The sequence below is a fragment of the Monopterus albus genome, unplaced genomic scaffold (assembly GCF_001952655.1).
Source record: "Monopterus albus unplaced genomic scaffold, M_albus_1.0 scaffold71.1, whole genome shotgun sequence".
In the NCBI taxonomy this organism is placed as follows: Eukaryota; Metazoa; Chordata; class Actinopteri; order Synbranchiformes; family Synbranchidae; genus Monopterus; species Monopterus albus.
This window is the reverse complement of record NW_018127951.1, coordinates 564940-581111: the sequence shown is the minus strand read 5'-3', so window position 1 is coordinate 581111 and position 16172 is coordinate 564940. Positions and strand designations below refer to the sequence as shown.

At 41.7% G+C, this 16172-nt stretch overlaps 1 protein-coding gene across 1 annotated transcript in view; it reads right to left on the bottom strand.

Moving 5' to 3' along the window:
* LOC109963251 (RNA-binding protein Nova-1-like) overlaps positions 1 to 16172 on the bottom strand; it is a 72360-nt gene that overhangs the window by 20327 nt on the left and 35861 nt on the right. The window lies entirely within an intron of this gene.

Sequence of the window (16172 nt, the reverse complement as noted above, 5' to 3'; positions counted from 1 at the left end):
GAAACTTCGAACAATGCAGAACATTTGCAGGAAATAGAAAAGGAAGAAACATATGTTTGCATGTGCCATTTGATGTGCCTGCACACGGTACTTTATAATTTATGCAACAATTTCTCTTGTTCTTTTTCTACAAAAAAGTGTGAGCAGTCACCCAGAGTTCACAAAGTTAAACACTGAGTGAGTTCAGTTTGCTATAGCACATTTTTACATAAATGAATCAAATTAACACAGGATTTACAAGCACTCTCTTTACCAGTGTGAATGTCTGCACCCTAAACACTGTAACTACAGCACTGCTAGGTTTTAACTCTTGTCACAAAGCATGAAAATATATATTATGACTACACTGCATGTTTTACAGTTTTTTATTTATTTTTTTTTCACCAACTCTTCATTTTCCTACAATGTGAAATCAAACGAACACACTCTTTATATCCTTTTTGTCATGCATTTAATAGCAAATTTAATTATAACCTCATAATAATGACAAAAAAAACCTCAGTCTTGGTGGTTAATATTCTATGAGAATAAATAGATCATTGTTCGATGCAGAGAGGATGGGCAGTGTAGATGAACGGAGAGGCAGACAGACAGACAGAGGGTGGAACAGTGGAGAATTTAGGCCAGTGCAAAGCCTCTCATTCCACTGAAAATAAATCTCTCTTTGGCTGATTGTCTGTCTGTCTTTTAGCATATACTGTCTTTCCTCCCATCTGTTCTATTTTCTTTCGCTCCTCCTCATTCAACACACTTGCGCCCTCCCTCCCCAGCTCAATTTATCTCCCTTTCATTTACCCCGTTTACTTCCATCTCTCCCTCTCTTCACTCCAGCATTTGGTGGAATCTGCTCTTATCTCAGCCCAGCAGCACGTCAGTTAGCACTTCCTGTCTTCTTCCTCTTTCTGCGTTGTTGGACTGGCTTGGTTTGGCCCAGTGGCTGCACTGGGAGCAGAGGGATTGAGGAGATGACGGATAAACTCTGATGTATGTGCATGTGGGAGCTGGCAACGGCTAGGACGTTGCAATGTCAGAGCAGAGAGTTGAAGAAAACAAACTGAAAATGTTTTTAACCCTTCCTGGAATTTAATTTAAGATCAGCTGAGGAGTCCAAATAAACACAGGCTTATTACATCCATGAAACTATACAGGAAAAGCAAAAAAAGACTCAGTGGATGTCAGATACATATTTTGTAATCTTGTTCTACAATAATCCAAATTCTACACAAACAGATCTTCCTGAAAAGTGAAAAAGTTCTTTCTCATAACCAAATATTTTTAATACTTTTAAGCTCAACATTTGGACTTGAGGATTCATGAGCACTCTACAAAAAAGCAGGCTGATTGCATACTGGGTGGAAGGGCTGACACAACCGAGGCTAAAAATAAACCACGTACGGCACATTCAGGCATTTGCAGCATTTAGCTACCTGGCCTTGCTGGACCTTTGTAACGCCTGTTAGCATTACAATGGAGCTCATTTCCATTCCTATTTTTACAGTCTGCTGACAGCAGTAGTAAATAGTCTCAGTGACAGCAGCCGCTGAATGATTCCTCTTGGCCGAGCGAGCAAAAGGAGGAGCTAGCAAATCACACAAAACAGGTGGGAGCATGAGAGTTCAGGTGTAGCCACATGCTAACATTGTGTAATGAAAATGTATTTTAATTCAGCATTATTGTGTGACATGACTAATGGTGTGTGTGTGTGTATAATACTGAGTAAACTGGGTCTTGCCTCTCTGACAGCTGGTGCCCTCTGGGTAATCTGGACTCATCCAATCAGAAGCAAGTATTAGCAGGCCATTGTTTTGGCATGGCTGTGTGTTTGTCTGTATGTGCAGCTTGTGATTGCGTGTGTGTGTAGAGTGTAGCTCTAGCAGAACAGTCCACTCTGTCAGTGAGGTTCATATTGAAGCTGGTGTACAGCTGTGGCACGGCAGTAAAGACCTGCTTCATTTCATTACAAAATATTTACCTAAGGATCAATTAACACTCTGCTAATGACGATCCTGTTCGGAGGGTGTATTTCTGATTTATTCTCAATTCATCTGCTTCACTTAACAGTAGGTTGCTCGTGTCTTTGTCTGTAGCAAACACTCAGATTCACAATCGCAGACATACAAATGCCAAACCAGTGCCAGCACAACAGAATTTACACATCCCTCAGTGATGCAGCGCGAGCTCTGTTGGCAGCCACTTCTATACTGGTCCCAGTGGTGCAAGACTGTGTGTGTGTGTGTGTGTGTGTGTGTGTGTGTGTGTGTGTGTGACATTTTTGCATTTTCCCTTGTGAAATGAAGCTCATCATTTGGCATTTTAACGGTTGTTTCCAAACTTGACATGCTGCAGCTGCTGAAGTGATATCTGATCAGTGTCCAGCCTTCTATGTTTACATAACAAGTTTATGCATTTACATTTTATTTAAAATCTCAGCCCTGAGCCAGACATGGAACTGATTTCAAATTCCAGGTACTTCCGGGCGAAGCTAGCTGTGCTTGCACACCTTACATTGCAACAAGGATTACTACAACAAAAACAACAATTGCTAACCATTACCACTAAAATATATACTTGATAAATTCTGTGGTGAAGTCCAGTTTTCATCAGTTATGGCGTTTATCCAGGGTCAAGCCTTTTGTTTAAAAAGAAAAAGACTTTGAGAGCATCACTCATGCTTTTATTTCCATTTGATTGGATCATTGTAATAGGCTGTATGTTGGTATTGGCCATGCTTCGCTAGTTTGTTTGCAGCTGGTCCAGGTAGCTGCAGGCTACCTCTTGACTAGAACAAGAGCATATTACTCCAGTCTTGGCTTCCTGTCAAATTTAGAACTCCTTTTAAAATATTACTTTTAGTTTCTAAAGCCAGACATGGTTTAGCCCCATCTGGTCTTTCTCAGCCATAGAGGCCAACCAGGTCACTCAGGTCCATGGGCCAGTCTTATCTAACTGTTCCTAAAGTTAGGATGAAAAGCAGAGGAGTGCGTGTGTTCTCCGAAGTAACTCCTGGAATGATTTGCCTTTATCTATTAAACAAGCTCCCCCTCCTTCTTGTTTTTAAGTCTCAGTTGAAGACATTATTAATGTCAGGCTTTCCCTGATCAACACCATTTGTAGCTTTTATTGGAATAACTTGTTTTGTTTTGAGGTTTGTTTTATGATATTTAAATTTTATGTTGTGTTACTGAGTTGTTTTCTTTCTTGTGTTGATTTCATCTTTGTACAGCAGTTTGGTCAGTGATTTGTTGTTTTAAATATGCTCTATAAATAAAAATGTATTATTAGAGGGAAGAGATTACAAACAAACAAAGTGGAGGGAACCACCAAAGAGCACAAACCATGGCTTGTACAATTCAGTGGAATTACAAAGAACTAGATCTCACAGCGTTTCAGGTCAGAAGGTTGTTAGGCTTCTGCAACAGTGTCAGCAAGGAACTAATAACTGGGTCAGAAATATCATTAAAAACTATTCAGTCACGGTGCATGCAGGCTGTTTCTGTAACTAACTGGCAACTGGTTTAGTAAACACAGTGTACTGTAGAAGCTGCAGCCACTGATGCAGTTTGCAGCTCAGCTCCAGTCTCACAGTGTCACTTCAGTGTTGAGTACAAAAAGTGCAAGAGATTCAATTGCCGGAGGTCTTATTTCAATCAAAGGCTGATGATGATTGAAAATGAAAAGTAAAAGTTTGGGAAATTCATACCAGACGTGAACTTCAGCTTGTTATTTCCACGGTGACCAAGTGACCCGACACCACTTCATTCAACACCACAATACTCATCATCATCATCATTCAGGCGGTGGATCAGCAGTTGTTTTTATTTAAGTCTAACTAGAATGACTCACTCCTTCCTCCTCTGCTTTCCTCCTCCTCCTCCTCCTCCTCCTCTCCCTGATGACCAGAGAGGCACCGGAGGCAGCAGACAGAAAGCACAGCAGGCTTCTTCTCTCCTGATTTCTGACTCACAGTAACGCACAGAAACATATGCGCACTCGGTGTGATGATGCATTGTGATGCTGCTGAATAAAGTCCAGCAGAATGAGCGACAGAATGTCCCCTCGGTGCTAAAAATCGAACATAGTCGGTCGCGCATTAACATGTCAGGAATCAAAGCAGCTCAGTCCTGCTGTGGGAGGGGACACATCTGCCGAGGGAAGATAGACAATGTTTGTCTTCTTCAGAGAGAATCTGGTTTGTGATTTGCTGCTAATGAAATGGACAGAAAAGCAAAGCTGAACTTGATTGATTTTCAGCTTTTTTGCTATGTTGAATCCAAAAACAACAGCAGAATAACTGTGGACTAAGTAACAGTGACAATGTGGTGAGCGGTGTACCAGCGTGACCTAACGCTGACCGCATCAGCAATGTAGCCACAGTGGCTCCTCACTGCAAAGACGCAGCATGATTCACTTCCCCCAGCCTCCTCCAACCAAGGGTGGAGAAAGATGGCTGCTCTAGGCTATCACAGCTAACAATAAAAGCACATTACAAAACCCTGAGTGTCACATTATATTTTCTCATGCTTTAAAGGTCAAATAAGGGCGAGGATGTAGATTTTTATAATTAGAGTAATTAAACCCCCAAATGCCCAAATTGAAAGGACAGTTAATCTCAGCTGCCCCATTTCAACGTGTCTTGCAAGCCTCTCAACTTTGTGCAAGTATAACACCAAATATTATGGAACCCCTTTAAGTCAGAATGTACAGATAAATACTGGCATAATGTCGGCATCATTTTATGGTATATACAGTATCACTGCCTAGCTTAGTTATTATAGTATTCTCCTAGATCTTTTTATGATTAAAAGTATATATATTCTATGTATCTTTTTGCAAGAATGTTGTGTATACACACACATATATCTATCTATCTATATATAGATAGATAGATAGATAGATATAAATAACCAAATCATTGCATAGCAGCACACAGAAGCTGCTGTTAATGTATCTCTAATCAGTTTAAGTAATTTTTGCCTTTTTCTAATGAGCATGAGCTCAGTCAGTTGTCACAGTGGGGACAGTCCTGATCTTGTGAGTCAAAAGATACAGTATGTACATTAAAGCAAAGGATGTAATGTAAAAATGACACGACTCTGCTCAACATAGTCAGAGAGCCTCTATGACCCGAAAAAATGTTTTTCTTTATTTGTTTATGAATGTATTTCAGCACAGGCAACCACTAAAAGCATAAACAGTCTGGTTTCCACTGCAGCTAGGCTGAAACCCACCGGCTACTGTGACCAATATATGAAACAAGTTGTCAGATATACCCTGTTAAATCCCTGCAGTGACCCATTTATTAACAAAGAAAGCTACAGATTTTCCTCCGAGGCTTTAAGACTCCTGAAGTTTCCTGTCTGGAGTGAGTTTCTCAAACTTTAATATTTGGGAAACATCAGCAGAGAATAAGACAAGATGTGGCAGCATTGCCAGAGGTCTTGTGTTCACAGGTACATGATGTTCATCCCCTGCTATGCTGAGATATGCAACTTTTTCACAACATCAGCAGGAGAGAGAAAGGCAAGTGATACAGAGGTTCACACAACTTATGTCACATCCGAAAAACTTCAAGTGAAAGGAGAGGGAGAGATAGAAATGGACAAAAACCCAGGGAGGAAGAGGCACAGGCTCAGAAGAGTGATGTCAAAATGGAGTGACACCAGAGGTGGAGGGAGACAAACAGAGACAAGCAGAGAGACAGACAGACTGGGATGGAGAGATAGAACTCCTCGTGAAACCTGTCACAGTAAAGTACTGTCAGAACAAACAGAGGACAAAAGACAGCAGCACTGCAAGATGTATACAGAAAGCAAACAAAGAAACTGTGATTTATGTAGTGGACAACATCATTTTTAATCTAAGGATAATTATAAAAACAATGTATTTCCAACATATATTTGTTTAAAACAGAAGAAAAAACGCTTTTTACTGCAGGCTTTTCAGCTTGTAACTCATAATGCAACCAAACCGTTTTTACAGGGTTTCATAAAAAAATCTAACTCAACCTACTGAGGCACATGTGAGTAAAGATATGTGAGTATAAGAGAGAAAATGTGAAAATCAGCAGAAATATTGTTACAAAACAGACACAGAAATAAATAAAAACAGAACTCCAGCCAGAGGGATACACACACACACATGCTCCGAGAGAGGGAGAACTTTGTTTAACACAAATAAATAATTAAATCCATCATAAAGTCAATTCCAAGGCTCTATCGATGCTGGTTGGAAGCACAGGGAGACGTGGCGACTGGTTTAATGTAAGGTCATTAAACAGATCTCCTTAGGTTGTGGATAAGCTCAGGTTAACTGGATATCTTTGATCAGATCTGTTGGATTAGCAGCTGTTAGAGGAACAGCTCAACACCTTGTTGTTGCAGAGGGTTGAAGAGTACATAAAAAGGCTTATAGGACTACAAAGAATGGACAAACACAGATAAAGTCAATAAGCTTAAGATCAACTGGAGATCATATGTCCAGTTCATTAAGTTTCCACTACAGCCCCTTTCAGACATGCACTGGAACCATGAAATTATCTAGACATTACCTGGAGGAGCTGTAGGCCTTTGTGAGAATGCAAAAGGCCGAGTCAGTCAACCCAGACATTGAGCGGACTTTACCCTGCCGGCTCATTAGTACAAGGTCCACGTAATGTCCGTGTGAGAAAACAGTACTGGAGTATTCACATGGAGCAGGTAGGCGTGTTGATGACACTCTATCATATGACCAGAGTAAAAGAATACAAACATCCAATGGTGAAGAAAAATGACCATTTTCAATGAAGACATCAACGAAGATATCTGACTGGAGACATGACGAGATTCAGGACCTTCTGTCACTAAGAGCTGGAGCCACAGTCATCAGACAACTTTAAGGAACGGCAAGAGACTCGGTTGTTTATGACCAAATTACAAACTGAGTACGTAACCTTGTCATGTCCCGCCTCCTGTGCACTCTATCCATGTGCGCCCCCCATGCATAAATCAAACAGAGTATTTCCAGCAGATGAGAACATGTCTGACATGGACAATCGTCTGCTGTGTGCTACGTGTGACAATGTCTGGGCCCGATTCTTTGGACATGGTCCAGAGTTAATGGGTGAAAATGGCTTATGAGAGGAGTATGTGACAAACTGAGCACCTCACTTTCACCTTCTTCTGAAAGGTTCACTGCTGAGCTGACAAAAAATAAGAGACTTTTTTCAGCATTAATAACTTCAAAAATACAAGTTTGGTGCAGGAAGTGGTTTCTCACCTTCTGGAGTCTTTTATAACCTCATGAATTAACTCTATTCTTATTATTATTTCAAAGACAATGTTATTAAAGTTCTTTAGCAGCCAAGGACAAGTGTGGATGAGGACACAGGCAAAGTCAGAACAAGGATTCATTTCCTTCAGCAACAAGATGGCAGAAACCTGCTCCCCGTGCGATGGCCTTTATCAGCTACATGCAAAACCTGGCGTCTCTTGAAATGACTATAAGACTACAGTGGATCATTTCTACTGTAAAAGAAATCTGATCTATTTTGTGCTGCGAAGCAACAAAACTGAATTTCTGTAAAGCTAATATGTAGCAGAAAGGTCTGAAGAGCCTCAAAAGCTCCTCCTGTGGTCGTTAGTGTGATTCTCCTTATGGTTTTAAGTAAAGGAGCTTATGTTTTATTGAGGTTTTATTGTGTGCCACATGTAGTCTGACCAAATATCACCTCCTGACTTGATAAAGAGCACTTTTCAGTCTGCTCCACTGCATCCTTTTCTCCTCACAATAGGGCCCATAAATTGTAAAAAAGTGCTGACGACAACCAATAGGGCTCTGTCACCGAGAGACGGATGGATTCACTGACTGACATCCCAATAAGGCAATGGAAATGGCCGCACAGACCTCAGGACCAAATTTATGGCCTAATGAGCGAGCCCAGCTGTGGGGACAAAAGCAGAGCAACTGACTGTGCAGATGGAGAGAAAATGCCCCACTGAAATGTTTTCTTATCACTCTTATTGACTACAGCCAAAGTTTGGCAACACACACACACACACACACACACACACACACACACACACACACACACACACACAAGTGCAAGCTGAGACAAACAGACAGATAGATATACAGTATATTTGTTGCATAACCGCTGCTGCAAAGGTGTAGCCTGCGACTGTGAAGCAGCGAATGGTCAGTCCTCACCCCTTGACTGATCCTGCTCGTTACCATGGCAGCTGACAGTCTTACCCCGCCAACCACGCACACACAATTGTGAATATGCAGTACACACACATTCATGCAGCTGTGCAGCTGTTGGTGATGTCATGAGTTGTTGTTCCAAAGGGAGAGACAGTTTGTCAGATGTGTGAGAGAGAGAGAGAGAGGGAGAGAGAGAGAGACTGCATGTGCTGATGTAATCAGGAACAGTGAAGGAAACTTGGACCTGTCCTCTGCTGCAGCCGACCAAGTTTTCATTATGGAGAGAGGAGGACAGAGAGATAGGAGAGTGAGGAGTAGAGAAAGGGAAGGATGGAAGGAAGAGAGACAAGCTAAAAATTCCAAAGCAAAAGATCAAAAGGGAATCCAAACAAGAAACCTAAAAACAGGAAATAAGGAGGCAAGGAGGGAAAAAAGTAAAGTAAAAACAAATAATCAAGAAAAAAGGAAAGAAATCTAAGCCTGGTCCAACACTGCAGCTTATGTGGATGAAAATGTGATGGTTGCTTTGTCACAGCCTGGCAGAGTTCAGCTCGTCTTCCCTACGTGCCTACAGGGCTGTAACACACGCTCTGACCAGACAAATCATGGTCAGTTAGGAGAAACCTATTAAATCCTGCAGTTACTGTGATGCTGTGGTGCTGCTTATACTAGTGTTTACTGACTTCTATTGACTTTAAAAACAGCCCAAGGGGAAATGCTCAAGCCTCAACACAAAATGTTCTGTATATTTCCAGAATAAGACTTGGACTGTAACTGAAAGTTATTTTTCCATAAAACCCTTGTTGTAAACCATACCGCTCCATGTGGGACCTTGCCAGAACACACTTAAAAAGGTATGAAAATATTTTAATCAGCACTACCCAAGGTTAACAACTCACCAGGTGCACAGTCAGATACTCCCTCTCGATCCCCAACACACTGTAAGAAGTATAGTACATGATCCGGAGGTGCAAGGCTAGCTACAGGAAGAAGGTGGAGCAGAGCATGGAGAATAACAACGTGCGTGAGGTGTGAAGAGGCCTGAAACACATCTCGGGTCATGGTAAAAGTGAAGATGGTCACCAGATTGTGGAGGACAAGGCCTGGGCAAATGAACTGAATCTGTTTTTTAATAGATTTGACTCTACCCAGTCCTCAGCCCCCGCCCGCCCTTACTTCCTCCTCCAGGTTGGTTGTGTCCCTGCAGCCACAGCTGCTCACACCTCAGCTAGACCTTGCCCCTCCTCCCACTGTCACGGGTGTTTCTCAACATCCCACAGCTCATGAGCAGTCACCGCCCACCAGCCCCCTCCGCCTCACGGCAGACCTGGTTGGGAAGGAGTTAAGGAGGATTAAGGCCAGGAAGGCCACAGGCCCTGACCACATCAGCCCCAGGGTCCTCAGGGAGTGTGTAGACCAGCTCAGTGAGGTGGTCCTGTACATGTTTAACCTGAGTCTTAGCCTGGAGAGAGTCCCAGCCCTATGGAAGACATCCTGTGTTGTCCCGGTTGCCAAAATACCTCATCCTAAGGAGCCGAACCATTACAGACCCGTTGCCCTGACCTCCCACCTGATGAAGACCATGGAGAGGATTGTCCTGAAGCATGGTGAGGGTCATGTTCTTTGACTTCTCCAGTGCTTTCAACACAATCCAGCTGTCACTGCTGAGGGGGAAGTTGGAGGGGGCAGGTGTGGACCAACACCTGTCTGCATGGATCATTAACTACCTCGCAAACAGACCTCAGTTTGTCAGGCTGCGTGACTGTGTGTCAGACATGGTGGTCTGCAGCACGGGGGCACCCCAGGGGACGGCGCTTTCCCCCTTTCTGTTCACCCTCTACACGTCGGACTTCAAGTACAACTCCCACCACCTGATGACACCGCCATTGTTGGATGTGTATTGGGGGGGTGAGCGGGAATACAGGGGGGTTGTTATTGACTTTGTGAAGTGGTGTGAGGAAAATCGACTGGTCCTGAACACCAGTAAGACAAAAGAGATGGTGATTGATCCCCGGTGGAAATCACCAGCACTCACTCCGGTCAGCTTTCAGGGCTCAGTCACTGAGATTGTGGACACCTTTAAATACCTGGGGGTCCACCTCAACAACAAAATGGATTGGACTGAAAACACTGATGCCCTGTACAGGAAGGGCCAGAGCGCCTCCACCTATATGTACATGCTAATCTTGGCAAAAATACTTTTATGCACCCTTTAAAAGGAATGAGTTGCAATCTTCCCTTAAGTCTTTAATGTCTCTTGGCAGTTTTAAAGACTTATTACGTGATGTTTTATATGACTCATGTTTTTACTAGGGCTGTGTATTGGCAAGAATCTGGTGACAATACATATCACGATACAGGGGTTATGATTCGATATACTGCGATACTATAAACAAGGCAATATATTGCGTTTTTTTTAAATTACATTTTAGAAAAAGTTGTAAAATAGCAGCAGCACCATATTTATAAAATCTTCTGTAAAAAGTTCAGCTCAGAACAGGGATCTATATTTGCATTTGCCACAGTCCCTGTAACATCCAGCAACAAAGCTCTACTTGGCATGTGAACTGTTCATTAAAAATCAATGCTGTGTTTTTGAGAATTGATACAGTATCACAAAAATTAACGTCACACTACTAAAGTTTATCAATATTTTCTTACACCCTAGTTTCTACTGGATATCTGTCGGTTTTTGGTTTGTGTTTTATGAATCAGACTTTGTTATTTTCTGTTTGTTTTAATGTTCGTCTTAAGAATGAGTTCCATGAATATGAAACTCAGGTTTCTCTACCTGAATAAAGTTCTAAAAATGACTGTACTAAGTTATTATTTTTATTCAGACTGACCTTTTTTTTTTAAACTGTCATGAAACAGAGGTGTGTGGGTTGTCTTTAATGAACCCTAGTAGAACATGTGCTATGTTCTCTGCTAACTCCTCTCTCCATCTCATGCTATTAAGTTCTTAAGTGCGCACCAGAAAGAGCAAAACCATGGTTCCTGTCTCCCCCTTAGTGTTTCTGTTCACTCCCTCCTCCCTACACCCCTCTGTGTCCCTCATGTCCTACCCCCTTCCCTCCCTCTCCTCCTTTATCTGCCCTGAGGTTCGGAGTGACAGAGCACTCGGTGAGAAGAATAAGGCAACTCTCTTTAAAGAATAACAAAAGAAGCTGGAAGAAAAGGCAGGAATTCCTCTACTCTGATGTAACTCTTTTCACTTGGAGAGTTCTGCGTCCAGTCTCCACCTCCGTGTTCTCTGGTCCACAAAGTCCCTACGTTCTTCATAAAAATTTCTCTAATCCATATTTTTACCTTTTCTGAAAATGAACTGGACTTTAGTAAATACCTTTTAAGAAGCTAAGCAAACATCTATCAGTATCAGTAGTTCTGATAAAGAAGACTGTGAATGTTGTGAAATGATAAAATGACTTAGTGTAGGAGTAACTAAATGAAGCTGCCATCCCTTAATGACGCAGAACACTGGCTGGGATTTGAACCTTTCTCTCTACAGGAAACTTGTGCATTTACTCCCAACTGACAGTTCAAATGCTTGCATCATTTTCAAGACATACATATGTTTAGTGTGTGTGGAGAGCCGACTTTGTTTAGCAGAAGCCTTAAATGTAACATACTGCATGTGTTTATGTGTTACCCTACACAGGACGTGTCTGTGCATGTGATGAAGCTCTTTCCTTTACTCCTCTTCTTTCTGTTCTCCTGATTTTCCTTCAGAGCTGGGGAAAGTTACTTTCCAAAACCGTTAAGTTTACATTTGTCTTGACAGAACTTCACAGTCCTCAGTAATGCGTCTGATGAACTTTAGTTTTTCTCTCAGCTGGTTCAGATCTGAAACTATTAAAAAAAAGATGAAAGATAACTTTTGCATTTCACTAAATAATTACATGTGACAGAAGCAGCCTTTTCTCACAGTTTCTCTGCATTGTCCACCCCCTCTTCAGCTCTCCTCCCCTGTTTCCCATTCCTCCCTCCCTTTTCATGTCTTTCTTTCTTCCTCTGGCAGCATGATCGGTGTTGCCCAAGTGACCTGACCCATACGGAGCAAACAGCTGAAAGGATGCCATGACTGCCTCTGCTCTCCTCTCCTTGTAATTTTCCTCTCAATTATTTTTTTCACCTTTTGACATATTTGCCTTTCCTCACTTCCTCATACATTTTCATTTCTATGTCCTCTCTTACTTCCACCCCCACCCTTTTCTCTTTGCAGCTCTCCTCCTCCTCCTCTCTTTTTCTCTCTCGCTGTTACTGTTGAACCTGCTGCCACATTCATCTGAAAGCTGCTAGGCTGCCCTCAGCAACAAGAGAAAATAGAAAACAGAGAGGAAAGTAAAGCAGAGAGAAAAGCAATGAGAGGTCGGGAACACTGTGAATGCTTCAGATAATTAAAGAGAAAATCTGATGCAGAAGAGGAAGACAGAAAATGAGACAACAGTTTGTTTAACTGGATAAACCCACCCCTCAAATAAGTTAGTGGAGCCCAAACTGAAATCTTAGACACAGATGACCTTTAATTTAATGTATAAACCATTATTTATATTCTACTATATTTGTCGCTTGTGCACATTATTGCAATTTTGTTGCAGAACTTTGTTCATCATTTGCACCAGAGGACCCAGGGTCTAAATTTAGTTCTGGGGCCATGATTCCATTCCACAGAAATAAATACACAAATAAACAAACAGACAGACAGATAGATATTCCCTAGTCTCGGGGGAGTACTTTCTGAAGCGCCAACAACTATCGGGGTGAAGCCTGCAGCACACCAATCAACATTACTGATTGGTGCAGTATTTTACATGCAACACTCTTAACACCTGCTGCTGCCGACCGTCACGCTTTGGGCCTGCTGTGGAAATCCAAAGCACAATGTGCCCGACGGACTTTTAGTTGTTCTAATGACAAGAGGAGCAGATTTTTTTTTACATTTTGTACATTTCTTTTGTTCATTAGTAAGACATTCCTTGAAGAGTTACCCAGACTCTAACATCCATGACATTCTCAAAAGACTCAAAAGAAGCCCAGTGGTGTGAAGACGTTTTCAATTTAATGCAAATGTGCTCTTGCATGCAGATGCAACAACCTGGCCACAACTAGCCATGGTAGTACTGATTCCTCAGTTGTCTTCTACTCAAACCCAACTGTATAAGAATACCTTAACCAGAATGGAGGAGGCTGGTTTAACAATTCTCTCCAGTATTACTTTATTAAGATACTAGGGCATTGTCCTTTATGATGTGTATATGCTCTGTTGACCATTTCAGGAAGCACAGTCCAATCACCTGCTCCTGGCCAATCACTGTCAGCTTATGTGAGAGGATGATTGGATACATCTGTAAATTACATCCTAAATACAAACATAGGCAAAAGCATTTGGATCATGAGAGTCATAACAAAACCTTCTGCTCTGAATCTAAATATGCTTGATCCCAAAGTCTTAACCCTAAAACTCACTGGTTTGTGGCTTTCTGTCCCCTTATGGGAGTTTCCATAATGTGGTCATGTTCGACAGTGTTTGTCCGCACAACATGAATAACACAAGTCCACATGTCTGCAGGTGCACAGGTGTAAGAACATGTTAGCAGGCGTTTAGACTGAGTGCAGTAAAACACAGCTCCCTGCTGTGTTTTAGAACAAACAAATCTTCTTCCAGTGGGCGTCTACATTCTGACCGTGTTCTAATGACAAGAGGAGCAGATTTTTGCCAAGATTCTTACAATGCTATCAGGAACCCCTTTTTTGCTTAATTTATCCAAAAGCTTAAAGTGATTAACCCTATCAAATGCCTTGGACGCATCAATAAAACCCATCAAGACCGAGGAGTTTTGTCTGAGGTACTTCTGTGCTACCTCCTTCAGACTGTAGATACACAGATCTGTCCCCAGCTTGGATTTAAAACCAAACTGATTATGTGTGGTTGTTATACAATGACACAGGCGATCAAGCAATATCTTCTCAAGAACTTTAGATATAACACTGGCCAAAGCTATTGGCCTATAGTTATCCAGACTCCCAACTTTGCCAGCTTTGTCCTTCATAACAGGCACTAAGGTAACAGACAATAAAGAATCAGGTAGCAAACCATGAGTCATGAACCCAGAGAAGCACAAAGCAAGCAACACAGCAATCTTTGGGCTGACAGACGTGAACATAAACCCTAAACCTATTTATAAACAGAACATTAGTAATAAGGCCCTACCAGATGAATTAAATAGGCTTTTCTCCCACTGTGATACTCAGGACTTCAGTGTCCCACTCAGGGACCTAACAGAGACATTCTCAACTGTAAAGCCAGTGGAAGTTTCCTCCTGCTCTGTGGGCGAGACTTTAAAAGAGTCAAATATACTGTTTATATGTCTCTCACTAGACATCTTTCCTCTTTTTTGCATTAAATGTCACTTATATATGCCCCTACTAACTAATGATAGACCTAAGTGGAAAAGCTATATCATTATCCCTGTCCCCAGAAAGCTAGCTATAAGGAGAATGACTACTGTCCAGTGGCACCTCAGAATCAATCATATGAAGTTTTATTCAATGCACACTGCTTTACTGGACTTCCTGCTTTAGTAATTTTAATTATTCACTTTTAATTCAAATTTAAATTCACCCATTGATTGGGGAGTGTTTAATTAAAACACAGCAACATAACAAACGGTACATGATCTGTCATAGAATAGTCATATAAGATTTCCATAGATTTCAAGACAGCATGTGCATCAGCAGTGCTAATGCAATGGTCAAGCCATGACATTGTATGCCATGCTTCACTTATATAGGTATAGCTATCTGCTGGTAACAATAACTGACTGGACAATATATACCGACTATCCTCACAAAACTGCAGCATATGCTTAGCAAATGCCGACTGACTGTCCAAGATATCAGAATGAGTATGTCTCTCTATCTTTGGCTTCTGTGTGTGTGTGTGTGTGTGTGTGTGTGTGTGTGTGTGTGTGTGTGTGAGTGATGTGGACAGTGTCAGCTGGTCTAAGCCTCCTTGTCCCCTCCCTCTTATAAACTCAAATCCCCCCAAATCCATCTCTGCTCCCACTGTTACTACAACTGCTACTCCGTCAGCTGCCCTACCACTGCCGTCAGCCTCTCTCTCTCTCACACACACACACACACGCACACACCTTTCCTTTCCTTCATCGTGTCTCTGTCCCTCTGAGACCATTCTCACTCTCTCACTCTGAGACAAGTATTTCTCACAGGCCCACACACTCTCTCATTACCCTTCATGCACAGCAGTACTTGCATACTCTACTGTAATTCCAGCTGTGTTCTGAGAAACTACCATGACAAAATTAAGTTTACTTAAGAGAGCAGTGGTTTAGTTTTGCACTTCTGTGCAGTTTAGAAACTTTCAAAAGACAGATGACTTTCTCAGACTCACTCCCTGTGTACTGTCAGTGAGGCTGTAAATGTGGCGATGAAGGGTCAGGGGTCATTGAGGCAACATTGGCCTTTGGGGATCCAGTGGATGATTTAACCTTACAGGAAGAGTTGCAGGAAGCCATAAGACAAATTGTCTTTTTGGAAATAGTAGTTTCAAAGGAACAACAAGAGATGTACTATATATACTGTATTCTATATTATACTATATTGTACAATGTCTGCCATTATATCTGAGTACGCTGTCCTCACACATTCCACAATAGACCTAAAATGCAGTGTCCCTGACATGTATGCTATTTTCATTCTAAAAGGTAAAAATGTAAATAAACGTCCATTATTCATGCTTTTTTGTGCATATTCAAATTGGCCCTAAACACTTGGATGATGATCTGAAACAGCACAAAAATCTAATGGCTTGTTCTGTTGGCCATACCCTACGCCTGCAAAATATTCCATCAAACTCCATGCAATACTTTTTGAGCTATGAACCAACAAACAAACCAAGACATGCTGGTATAAACTTTACCTGTGCACTAACTTTTTTAGATTGATCAGGTGCTGCTCTGTCTCTATGCCAT